The following is a 13,991-nucleotide window of genomic DNA, read 5'->3' as shown; positions in this document are numbered from 1 at the left end:
CTCTCGCTGGAGCTAGTGGAGATGGGCGCGCCCCTAGCTCCGACTCATCGGGCCAACCTCCAATCAGACCCCGGGAAACCAAAAGCCCCTGTCTGGCCTCTTCTTCCCTCCTCTCTCCGACCCGGCGCCCTTCCAGGTCCCCCACCCACTCCACCTCCCGGGCTCTCACCCTGCCTCAGCCCCACAGCCCCTCCTTTCTTCTCTGGGTGCAGAGAAGGCGGTGTGGACCCTCTGGGAGCCTAGCGTAGGAGCCTGTCTACAGGAGCGCTGCCTCAATGAGAAAGGACTCCTGGGGTCGCACCCCGGATGGGGGCATTCGGGGTGCTGAAGGGTCGGTTCTAAAGCTAGGGGTGAGTGGGCGGCCACAACCAACATGAAGCTGGTAGAAAAGCAAAGTGTGGGTGGGGGACGCTGGCAGAGAGACTCTTAATAAGATGACTGAGCCCCGGACTCTGGCTGAGGAAATGTCAGGAAGCCCCCTCTCGGGTGCTTCAGGGCTTCTGCGCTCGGTGAGCGCTGGCGCCCTCTTGCTGGAGCCCTGCACCCGGCCGAGCCCACGCCGCTGAAGGTGCCCTGCGCGGGCTGCACAGCTGTGCCAGTATTCTCAGCCAACAGACCCCGGACACAAGGTCTCTAGCTTCAAGAATTCCCATTGCGTGTGAGCCCGTGACACTAGGAGCAGGAGGCTGGTGTCTTAAGTCAAACGGACTGAGAGACAAGCAATCTAGCGTGGATCTGTAGCTAAACAAAGTTAACCCCGTGGAAGCACAGTCCTGACTTGCCGGTAGCACAGTCAGGACTGAGTCTGTTGGCAAGAGAAAGCAAAAGATAGGGAAAGTGGGGAAATTGAAGGAAGGGGTGGTGCAGACTAACCTGAAGTGGGGAAACAATTGAATAACAAATTCAAATCAATTCTGTGTTCTGTCATCTTTCTAATTGCTACCTAAATAGGCCTTTTTCTTCTTGCTTCTTTTGCTTTATCGCTTCTTAATAACAATATTAAAATTGTATTGAAGCAATCCATAGTCTACAATTATTCTTTTCTTACTCAGACAGTATGCCTTGGTCCCTTTTTTTCTAATTAATCTGCCTTAATATAAATAAATACAGAGTTTAAATGAAATTTTTAGAATTGAAAATGGCAGATTTATCTTCCACCCTTTTGATTGCAGAAATCCGGAAGAATCTGTTTATTTATATGAATTATCATTTGGGACAGAAATTTTTTAAAAGGTACTCATATTTGAGCAAAATCTTGTTTCCCTAGACTTTTCTCTCATTGACTCTAGTTCTCTTTTTTGAAGTGGCTCAATATGTATTAGCTGTTACAAAATGATCATGGTCATTTTCCTACCATCCAGAAAGAGGTATTTTTACTTTTCTAGATGCTTTCTGTGAGTTTTCACTGCCACCTAGGCCTTCTATTACTAAGGGAAATTCTGTGTCATCTTGTGTGGAGAATGGATGATAATAAATGAGACAGAGAAGGAAGTGGGGTTCAAACCAGCTCATCTGGTTTATCTTGGAAAGAGTGAGATATTGCCAACAAAGTAAATGATAATGGCAAGAAGAAGAGAAGGAAAGAGTTCACAGAGTCTGTGTTTGGAGTTGGGTTTGGAGATCAGGATGAGGCTATTGGGTGACAAATGTTAAAGTGGTAATAAAGGAGTACAAGTTTTGTTTGTTAACATTTATCAAGCACTTACTATATGTTAAGCTCCCTGCAAAGCACTTCATTTATGTTAATTCATTTAACCCTCACAACAACCCTATTAGGTAGGTACTATAATTACCCTATAGAAAAGAAAACACAAAGATTAAATAAATGACTTGCCCAAGCTAACCATGGAAGAGCTAAAGTCAAACCCAGACACTCTGGCTTTGGACTCCCCAATAGACTAGGCTGCATCTCAGTGTTTGCACACTACATTATACATGTAAACCTCTTTTGACATTTGAAGGGATTACAACAAGATTAAAAATACCTCCCTTGCTGGATGCTGGTAGCTCATCACTGTAATCCCAGTGTCTCAGGAGGCTGAAGCAGGAGGATCACAAGTTCAAAGCCAACCTAGGAACTTAGAAAGGCCCTAAATAACTTAGTCAGACCCTGTCTCAAAATAACAACAAATGTAAAAAGGGCTGTGGATGTGGCTCAGTGGTTAAGAATCCCTAGGTTCAGTCCTCTATACAAAAACAAAACAAAACAAAAAAAAACCTTTCTTTATATTGAGACTAGATTATTGTCCTTTTGCCACTGCTGTTTATAAAACTTTGTTGAGAACTGCTCTCAAGACGAATTTAGATGGTCACATTTCTCTATAGGTAGTTAAGTAATTTTTAATGAACCCGGGTCACTATACCAACAGTGTTTGATAACTTTATGAATAAATGTGTTGTCATATCATTGGTTTCAACATTACATTTTTTTAAATTAAGATAATGTTCACATGATGTAAAATTCAACATTAAAATCGATGGCATGTGCGGGCCTGGCACAGGGAGAGCACCAGACTTCACCAAGTGCAGGAGCCCCTAGAGCACCCGAGAGGGGCCAGAACAACTAGACAAAAGAGACTTGTCAAATACCACAAAGTAACCTAGTGGAATTTTGTTGGGATTACATTGAATCTATATTTCAAGTTGGGAAGAATTTAAAATTGACAATATTTAGTCTTTCTATCCATGAACAGCACACCCCTCCATTTATTTAGTTCTTTGATTTCTTTCATAGTTTCATAGTTTTTTTCCATATGTATATTATACAGATTTTGTTAGGTTTATGCCCATTTTTAACCTTTGTCCAGGTTTTAATTGGGATATTTGTCTTTTTTTATGTGGAATTTTATTAATTTAAAAAAAATATTCTGGAAATTAATTTCTTTTCAGATATTTTCTCACATTCTCTGAGTTATCTTTTTCTTGATAGTGTCCTCACTAATAATACAAAAGTTTTTATTTATTTTTTTATTGATTTTTTAATAAAATAAATAACAGCGGAGTGAAATCCAACTTGTTTTGTTTTTCTTGCTGATCCTTTTAGTATCAATAGCATTTTTTTTGGGGGGGGGGCTGTGGGTTGAAGTTTTCTTCATATAGATTTTGAACCTGTTTTATTAGATGTATGTCTCAATGTTTAACATTTCTGGATTTCATGCATGTCTTAATCAGCCTGTTCATCTCTTTGGAGGCTATGGACACCTCCCCATAACTGAGTGTCCTCTACTGTCTGGCACAAGACATTCCTGTCTTGTCTTTCCTTGGTCAGTCCAAGCCTTGGAGTCAGTCATTTCTTCAAGAAGCTCTTTGGTGGCTGCGGGGTTTTTTTTTTTTTTTGTGTGTGTGTGTGTGTGTAGATTCATGAAAGGGGCATGGTAACTAGAACCCTAAAAGCTAAGCGCTAGGTGTGGCTTATTGTTGTGTAGTTGCTTTTAATCTCAAAAAAAGAGCTGGGAAAACACATACACAAACACACACACACACACACGTTTGTAAATACACACATGCAATTACATACATATATACACAAATTCACATCTTTATTTCTACATCTATCTCTATATAGTGAAACTATTGAGTTTACAGCTATCCTGCAATTATAGTCCAATACCAGGCAAGTCCAATACCAAGCAAGCACTCTACCACTGAGTCATATCCACAGCCTCAATCTTCTTCATATATTTTTCTGTTAAACATATACCTCTCCCAAGCTAGGTGTAGTGGCACATGCCTGTAATTCCAGCAGCTTGGGAGGCTGAAGCAGGAGGACTGCGAGTTCAAAGTCAACCTCAGCAACAGCAAGGTGCAAAGCAAATCAGTGAGACCCTGTCTCTCAATAAAATACAAAATAGTGTTGAGGATGTAGCCTAAATTCAATCCCCAGTACCCTCCCCCCTAAATACCTCTCCCCAAATTCACTTCCCATTCTTAATCTGTAGAGTTCTTATGTAACAATTTTTATTAGAATGATCCTATGTTTCAAGTTGAGATCATTCAGATCTTAAATTTTGCATTCAGTGTGTTTAGTATTTGTTATAGCATGCAAATTTGTGTCATTGGCAAATTTTCTAAGTATGCTATCCAAATTGTTGATAATGTTGAGTGAGAAGAAAGCCTAGGACTTCCATCAATGTCAGTGATTGTCAAAGAGCAGGTTAATGTCTTGCTCACATGGGTGGATCAGAATCTCTGAGGACTTTCCCATAATACATATTTGCTCCTGTGGCTCTAGAATGTTCCCAGGATATCCATGCTTCTACTCCTTTACCCTTTTACTTTGAGTTTATCTCAATGCTTTTGGAATTGACATTACTGATGAAAGCACATCATCTCTTGGTTCCATGAGAAGTAGATTGGAAGTTACCACTCTATTAAATCAGAACTCTATATAAATAATTCAAAGCAATAAAAACAGCTTGAAATATTTTTGCTTTTGTGTATCAAACATTCATTTATTCATTATTCATTCAATAAATATCTGTGAGTATTCACCATGTGCTAGATAGTGTTGTAAGTACTAGGGATACAATGAAGTGTAAGAGAAATTTCTTGCAGGTGCAATGTATTCCCAGCAACTCAGAAGGCTGAGGCAGAAGGATTGAAAGTTCAAAGCCAACCTCCAGCAACTTAGAGAGGCTCTAAAAATCTTAGTGAGACTTTATCTCAAAATAAAAAATAAAAGGGGCTGGAGAGGTGGATGAGTGGTTAAGTACCCCTGGATTCAATCCCTGGTATCAAATAAATAAATAGAGAAATCCCCTGCTCTTATGGTTTTTATAATTTTGGGGGAATATTTTCATTGTAGATTTTCCTTTCCATGAGCATGATGGGTGAGTTTGACCCTCTTCAGTGCTCCTGTAGCAATATTTTTTGTACCCCTACATAATGCTTGCTACATTATATTATTTACAAACTACTTGGGAGATGGATCTAGTAACTTACCTTACTACCTATATGGAATAGATTTTCAGTAAATGTTTAATTGTGGATAAAGAATCTAGGTTTATAGAATGTGGCTCTCCCAAGGTCAAAGTACAAATCTGTGGAAACATCCAAGTCTTTTCAGTTTTCAGCAAGAAACTGTTTTCTTTCTTGAATCAAACTAACTCACCTGGTACCATTTTTACTACTAGAAAAATACCTTGTAGCCTTACTAAATTTCGGGAGAGTCCTTTCAGATTTAGGTAAGTTTTAATGCCATATTAGAAATATGAGTTTTTCTTTATACTGTCTACTGTGCCTTAAGTGGCAAAAATAAAAATTAGCTGGATTTATAATTGAAATAAGTTGGAGCTGGTCAGATTTCTAACCTGAAAGTACAGGCTACTATGTATACTGATCTACGTCTTAACTATTTCATGTCAAATTGTGACTGGAAATGAAGGGGAAAAAAATAACTCTAAAACATTGAGTGGGACAGAGAGGTAGGGAGGGGCCACCAACATAGGGAACAGGGTAAATGATCCTATGAGAAAAATTTTGGTTTCTCCAACAATGGCTTAAAAATAAAAATAAAAACACACATTTTCTCTGGAAAAAAAAAAAAAAGATCAAAATGAGTATGTTCCTAAAAGCTTAAAGAATTCCCAGCGTCAATGTCCACCAGCTAACGACTATAGTCAATTGAGTTGGGGTTGTTGCTCCCTGTAGTGACAGAGAACAAACATCATAGAAATGTGGGACATCACAGTAAGAAGATACAAGACATGAGTTCTTGGATGATTTGGACTTGTCTTCAGTGATTTGGGGGAGAGTTCAAGCAGTGCTTTGCTCTAGATTCAATGCTGCAGAAAGCAAGGGCAATTCTTTGCTTGTTAATAAATCATATCTATAAGACAAAAGGATCGATTCAAGACCGAAGCTATTTTGGGCAAAACAAAAGCAAAAGCAAAAACAAACAAAAAACACAGTAGTTCTCTGCACTCCCAACCTCACCTCTTCCTTCTGTGTTGATGCGGCAGCAAGAACAGTTTCCTCCACGTAACTCTCTCTCTTCCTTTTATCGTGAACACATCTGTGTTACTGTTCAGGTGGCAGAGGAAAGCTGCGTGTCTCTGATTCCTCTTTTCCCATTTGTTGCAGTGTGCCATGCCCCAAACAGTGCAGTCTGTGTTCACTGCGGCCCCTCATTCCCCACGCCACGATGAAAACCACCACCACTGCTTGGGATCTAGCTTGGCTTTGGAGTGTCTAGCACATGTACTGCACAATTTAAGTGTCAGTAGGATGATACACACAGGAGCAGCCACAGGGCAGCTGAGTAGATTTGTGTTTCTTTTACAGAAATAGGACATGCAAGGAGCGACAGTTCAGGAATTTTCTGTCCAAACTCATGAATTGTTTGGTTTGCCCAAGAAGGGGAAAAATCAATGATTTTTGACAGTGTCTAGAGTGATTATATACACACACACACACCACACACACACACACACACACACACACACACACACATATGTATATAAATATATGTATATATACACACACAAACACATGTACATATACATACACATATATATATTTGAGATTCATAGAGTGGAAAAATTAGGTTAGATAGATGGATAGGATAGGATAGGATATAATAAAGCCTTCCAATGTTACCATATAGGTATAAGTCTGCAAATAAAAGCGAGATGCACTATTTGAGGAGAAAGCTTTGGGAATAGGGAGTACCCGTGCTCCGATGAGGTGGGTCCCACCACAGGGTTCTGGATGACGTGACATGACTGAGCAGCCCCTTATGCCTGTGAGTCATTAGTGCAGGTTGATTTCCTAAAAAGGGAGCACTAAGGGTTGATTTCCCCAAAAGTGAGCACTAATCTATTGGGGCTATCAAAATCTGCTATGCGTGAATCAGATTCCTCAGAGATTTGACAAGGTGGCAGACCACTCTGAAAAAATAAATGGAGCTAAGGTGCTAATCGCTGATAATAGGTTCTCTGGTTTCTCTCAGATAACTTCTACACTTGAATGGGCCCAGGCTCTCCAGAGTCTGTCAGCGGCCCTCCATCCTGTCTCTTCACTTCCCCCTGTTCCTGGAGCATCCCTCTGCTTTCAGGCTGCCATGCCTAAGCACTGGCAGTTGCCTGGTGAATTGTTAGAAATGCAAATTCTTGGTCCCATCTCAGATCTAGTGACTCAGAAACTTGGGGTAGGATCCAGAAACCTGTATTTTAATAATACTTCAAGGAGATTCTGATACATGCTAGAGAGATCACTGTTCTAAGCACTTTGCACAGTAAATTTTCACAAAAGTCCTCTGAGATAGGTACTCTGATTGCCCTCCTTTCATTGATGAGAAAAAAATAAGATTCAGAAAGTTTGAGCAATTTGGCAGAGGTCTTAAGCTGGTAAGTGGTAGAATTGGGCTTTGAATCCAGGCTACCAGGCTATCACTCAGTGGCTAACCTTGATAATAAATGCTATGTGAAGCCTTTTGTGATGCCAGCTCTCTAATCTCACCACGTGGTACTGGTATCTCCCATATCACTCCCTTATGGTATATCTGTTTAGTTTTGTCTTTTTGCCTTTAGGACCCAGTGTCTGTATTGCAAAGAACAAGTTTGGTATATGATGAAAGAATGAATAACTGAGTGAATCAGTCAGTAAATCAATAAAGGCCTTGATTCAGAAATAACTTGACTGGAATTAAACAATACAGATTACAGAATCCTATCCCTCATGTATATTTAATGAGAGTCTCCAGAAGTGGGTCTTGGAAAAAGCAAATACAGAATTAAAAACCTGGTTTAAGAAAAAGTTGTGCCCAACATACTATTTCTACACACTTGCAAACCCCGGTCTTAGCTGGTACTGACAATTTCAGATAGCTTGATAAGACCAAGTTAAGAGCATCCATGTGACAAGAAGGTCTCTTTTGATCCTTAGATCCTACCCCACAAGGGAACTGCTTAGGCAACTCTTCTTGGAAGAAAGTCTGAATGTGCTTCAGATTTCAGGCACTTCATATGATATTTTTAAAAAATAAAATCAATAAGGAATGCCTGCAGTGGGTTCTACTAAGTTGTACATGGGGAGAAGTATTTTTCCCCCGAGAAGAGGCAGACCTCAGCCTATAAGTGGGTCGTATTCCAAAAATGCATTTGTGAGTTGTTTGTAGCTCAGAAAACACTTTCCCACAGAGGTAATATTAGAAAAGAGGGTTCCATTCCTCTGCTAAAGCACAAAACCTGATTTAGAACACTCTAAAATAGCATTTCAGATGGATGACATGGAGGTCCGTGGAAATGTGACTGTAACCCATTCAACCTGAAGCTGGGGATTATGGAAACATGGAGACTTCTTGGCAAGACTGGCTGTGCCAGCCTCAGGGACATGCACACACACACACACACACACACACACACACACACACCACATAATTGGTGGCCACTGGTCACATGTTACAAAGTGAAAAACAGCACTAAAGGAAGACTTGGGTTCCAGTGGATCCTTTACTCGCTAAACTTGTATAGCTGGGAGCTGAGCCAGACCTTTAGCTTGAAGATGCATAGATAGGAAATAGATAATCTGGAGTGCTTGGACCCTAACCTCTGATACTCTGTTACCCAAATTTTGGAACATGACCCAATCTATAGTTTCCACTTCAGAGCAACTGCAACCACCTTCCCTTTGTACTCCTAGATAACAGTTTGGGGATGAATGGGAAATAAATGCATAAATAAAATTGTTGATAAAATTAAAAAAGAATCAGACATCTAGTTTTCCATGGCCATTAATTGATTAGCTGTGTGATATCAGGCTAATTTTTCTGGGCCTCAGTTTCTCCATTTGTAACTTTTGGGGAAGGGGAGTGGTTTCTATAATCTACAGCAGTCCTTTCTAGATCAGATATTCTAAAATTCAATACAAATAATTCCCTCTACTCCCTAGTGCAAAGAATTGCCAGTTGGCTAACTGCTTGCCAACTTTTTCCATACTTGGCAATGAAAGACTGACCTCATCTCAACTCAGGCCCCGGGAGGCACCAGGAAGAAACTAGGCTGAGAAGACACGGTTTCATTTAATTCTTATGAAATTAAATTTTATTTCATTTAATGCTTACTTGCCCATCAAACTAAAGTTGGACGACAGGTTATTCAATTTAAGCCCTGTACTCAGTGGGGTACAGCAAGTCGAGGATTGATATGGCAAAATAATAATAATAATTCATTAAAATTTTGACATGGGCGGTAAAAAGAGGAAACGAGTTATCTAAGAGAATTTGAAATCACTTCAGAAGGAATCTCTCAAAGGAGTCAATACACTTAATTTTAACATATCACAGTCCTGAATTTATTTCACAGCAAATATATTTGTTTTTTTTTTTTTTTGATAGTACCTCTCTTCTGAAGGTAATACTTTCTAGAAGAACCAAAGTGATAAGCATGGATACTAACAACTCATTTTAATTTTAGACTGGTGACAGCTGACAGAATTTAAGCCCAGGTGCTCCTTTTCAGCTCTGAGGCTAATGTGTCCCTGTGACATGCTGGGCTATGCCTACAGCTGGCATTGGGAACTTCAGGAAGGTCCAGTTAGCTTCCACTGCCATATATCTTGAATAGGATTCAGTTTTCTAGCCAGAAATACTCAGTTACTCCCCTTCAAAAGAATAATTCAGAAGCAAAACCTGAGCAAACAAAAGCAAAGATTATCCCAAATAATGCACAACAAAAGTCTCCCAAGCCCCAATATCTTTCTTTTCACCTGTATAAGAAATCTAGGGAATTGTTTGGAAGGGAGAGAACGAGGGAGTTTGTTCTAGACAACCTAATGGAAAAATTGTTAGCTCCATTTTGTTTAGTAACCACTTATACGTCCATTCATAGAAGGAAATAAAGTAAGGAGAGGATGTCCCAATGTCCCCTCGAAAGATAGACACCCCAATCACTCAAATAGCCCTGTACACGCAGGCCATTAAGAGCCTGAGATTTGAATCCTCTTCTGCTAACCTCCTCTGATCTCAAAAAAGATACACAGTTTCCTTACATATAAAATGGGAATTATAATAGCTATACCTTTCAGGCTTGTTATGGACTGCCAATGAGAATATGCCCTTAACCGATTTTAAAAAACACTTATCAAACAGTGGATTTCAATAACTTTTGATATTTTTATCTGGTTTGGCAACTCTTCGTGGTTCCACATACTAGAAGGCTGCCCACGTCTGGACAGATTGCAGGGATCATATACAGATCAAGGACAAAGTCAGAATGCTGGAAACAACTCATTTGTCTTCTCTGGGAATAGATCTTGACTGTCAGAGTAGAGTTCCTGGACAGCGCCACTTGGGAAGTTGTTAGGAACGCAGAGCTTTAGGACCCAAACCACCTGACCTCCCCAGTCACACTGCAATTTACAAGACCTCCCTGTGATTTGGGTGTACATAAGAGTTGAGAAGCTCTGCTCTCAGGCACACATAGGATAGCAACCCTCTCTAGCCTCTGAAAGTATATATTGGAGGCTTGGTAGCCCTCAGATTTCAGGAGAAAGGCAGATGTTGGGTTCTTCTTCTTCTTCTTCTTTTTTTTTTTTTTTAAATCAATTATATTTCTATTAGCAAGAATTGGAAAACATAAAAGTTGTCTGCAATAGCATCAAAAACAACATTGAAATCTACAAAATATTGATGAGCAATGCAACTAATGCACGTGACAACAAACAGCAAGGCACTCCAGTTCATGAACTTAAAAATTTGGCAGTGTCATTATTTCAAAACCTTTTCAAGTTAAATTTTGGATTTGATTCACATTCCAGTAAAAATCCCATCAGGGTTTATATGGAACTTGTCAAGGCCACTTTAACTTTCATATGCAAATACAGGGCCTCACTGAGCAAAAAGTATAAGACTGGAGGATTTAGACAACTGTAAAGACTGCAGTGATTAATGGTCCATGGCATTGATGCAAAGATAAACAGTAGAGCATTGGACAGAGCAGAGAACCCAGAACACCAAACATGTGCCCTAGTGTCCTGACCTAAATGGAATTGTCACCACAGTGCAGAGGAGATCACTGTGCTCACCAGTGCTGGAGCAAGTGGTGTCCACGTGGGGAATATTTGCCTAAGTCTTGCCTCAAATGAGAGAAGAAAGTGGAATTGTACTGTAGACTTAAAGGGGATCTGTATTGTAAAGCAATAAGTTTTCCAGAGGAGGACTCAGATATATGGTGATGTTTGAAATAAGAAATAAAGCATTGGCTCCAAATGTGTTTTAGTCAGGGTTTTTTTCTTCCTTCTTTTCTTTTTTTTTCTTTTCTTTTTTTTTCTGTAACCAAAAGACCTGACAAGAACAATGCAGAGGAAGAATAGTTTATTTTGCTCATAGTTTCAGAAGTTGAGTCCATAGATAGCTGACTCCACAACTCTGAGCCCAAAATGAAGCCGAACACAATGATAGAAGAGCATGGTGGAGGAAAGCAGCTCAGGACATGGCAATAAGAAGCAGAGAGAGAACTTTGTTCACCAGGGACAAAGGCATGCCCCCAGTGACCTACCTCTTCCAGCCACACCCTACCTGTCTACAGTTACCACTCAGTTAATCCCTATCCTGGGATTAATTTACTAATTAAGTTAAGGCTCTAAAAAGCAAATCACTTCACCTCTGAAAACTCTTGCATTGTTTCACACATGGGCTTTTGAGGGATACCCATGTCTAAATCATAACATATCACCCCTGTCTCCCCAAAACTCATGTCCATCTCACAATGCAAAATACATCTAGTCCACTTCTGAGAGTCCCCATAGTATTAACAGTTCTAGCATTGCCCAAAAATCCAAGTCCAAAATTTTATTTGAGATACAAGGCAAAATCACCAATGTTTTCCCTGTAAAGATCAAAAGGAAATTACATGTATCAAATGCATAATGGCACAGAATAAACATTTCCATTCCACAAGGAAGAAATAGGGGCATAGAAACATGTGGGCTTGTGTAGCTCCAACTCTGTGGCCTTGCTGGTTGCAGCTCACATGGCCTCTCTCTTGGCTTGTCTCTGCTTGATTCCTGCAGCTTTCCTTGGCAGACATTCCATGTTACTGGCATCTCTTAGTCTCAGGGGTCTCCACTGCAACTTTGGCTTCCTTCTCACATCTACATACATCACCATCTCAGGAGTAGCCCACAGAGATTCCAACCCTGCCACAATTGTGGTTGGTCTTCCAGGCCTTTTTTTGAAGACTTGGTGGAAGCCTCCATGACCCCCTAACTCTAGCATTCTGCATTTATGCAGACCTAGCACCATGTGGTCAATGCCAAGGTCTGCCACCATCTCAAGCAGTAGCCAAGTCTCCTGGGACCACGCCTCTGAGCCCCTGTATGACTGAGCATGATGAATTAAAAAAACTTCCAAGGCCCCTCTCTGCAAACAGCACCCCGTGGCCTCATCTTGAATTAATCTTTATCTTTATACACTTAAGCCTGGGAGAAGTGTGGTCTTGCAAATTCCTGAGAGCCTTCAAGCCATCTTTACTTTTATGTGTTCAAAGTACTTATCATTAGAGGCTATAATGTCTTTAACAGCCACAAATTCCTTAGCCTTTTTCACTCACACTTTTCTGGTCAAACTCCAAGTTTTTCAAATCTCTCTTCTCTGTTCTCTACTCCTGATTATCACAGTAAACTTGGCTAAAAGCCACCAACAATATACATGTTACCGCATACTACGTAAGCTGGGCTGCCTTGAAATTTTCTCCCCCAGATTAATTTGTACATCACCTTTAAATAAAGCCTCACAAAAATCTCAGGACATGGACACAATGTAGACAACTTCCTAGTCAGATTATAACACAAATTATCTCTAGTTCAATTTCCAATGGAGTCTTTCTTCTCTGAAACAAACCCAGTCTTTATTGTCCACAGTCCCATCAACATTCTGGTCTTCTGAGCTGCCACCAGAATCACCCACTAACCTCTACTTACAACAGCTTAAAACTTTTCCAGCTTGCATCTCTACATTTTTCAAAATTCCTCCCCTTCATACCAGCTCCTAAGTCTTCTGAACCACCTGGTCAGGTGAGTCACAGCAACAACTCTACTTCTCTGTACCAATTTCTATTTTAGTCAGCTTTATTGTCGCTGGGATCAAAAGACCTCTCAACAACAACATAGAGGTGGAGTAGTTTATTTTCGCTCATGATTTCAGAGGTTTAATTCATAGACATCTGACTCCATTGCTCTAGGCCCCAGATGAGACCGAAAATCATGGTGGAAGGGCATGATGAAGGAAAGCAGTCATGAAGTAGAACCTGTTGGGTCTCTTTGAGCCTTTCCCATTCTGTTCATTTGTTCAAACTGTCCTTTGTCTTACAATCCAACTGGAGAAGACCACTATTTGAGATTCAATTCCAGCATTATGGAGACTTCTCCTGTCTTCCTCATTCTATTACAAGCAGGGGTTTCCCACTTCCATCTTTGTTCTCTGTTGATCTTGAAGATCACGTCAATGCTGTTCAACTTCTTTGAAAAACATACTAATATGTTTTATAGACACACACCCACACACACAACTTATAAAGTGCTAAATGTTTCATGAAAAAATATATTTAATTAGTGTATGAGATGGATTCAGATATTTCCAACATCACTCTGGTTTATTGAATGTTGCTATCTACAATCTGTAGAATTCATTTAAAGACCACTAATGGGTCATGAATGACAACAGCAGACATACGTTTTTTCAGAGGAAGTGGAACACTAGATTGATGACTTAGTCTCATATCTATCTTCCCTCCTGGATATGGAGGACAAGGCCCAGTGTTTGAGCCACAGAGGGACTCAGTCTATTCACTCAGTGAATGATAAATGGATGGATGGATCTTGTTATGAGCTATTTTTTGAAACTCGTCATTCTCTACCCTTTAACTCCTTGACTCCACTCCCATAAGTAGTTAAAAATTATGAGGGTTGGTTTATGTAATAAGTTTGTAGTCCCTAATCTTAATTATAAACCCATGATAATGAATGTCTGCTCACAACAGGAGTTTTTGAAGGGA

The sequence above is a fragment of the Callospermophilus lateralis genome, chromosome 6, assembly GCF_048772815.1.
Source record: "Callospermophilus lateralis isolate mCalLat2 chromosome 6, mCalLat2.hap1, whole genome shotgun sequence".
Taxonomy (NCBI): Eukaryota; Metazoa; Chordata; class Mammalia; order Rodentia; family Sciuridae; genus Callospermophilus; species Callospermophilus lateralis.
This window is presented reverse-complemented; position numbering follows the sequence as displayed.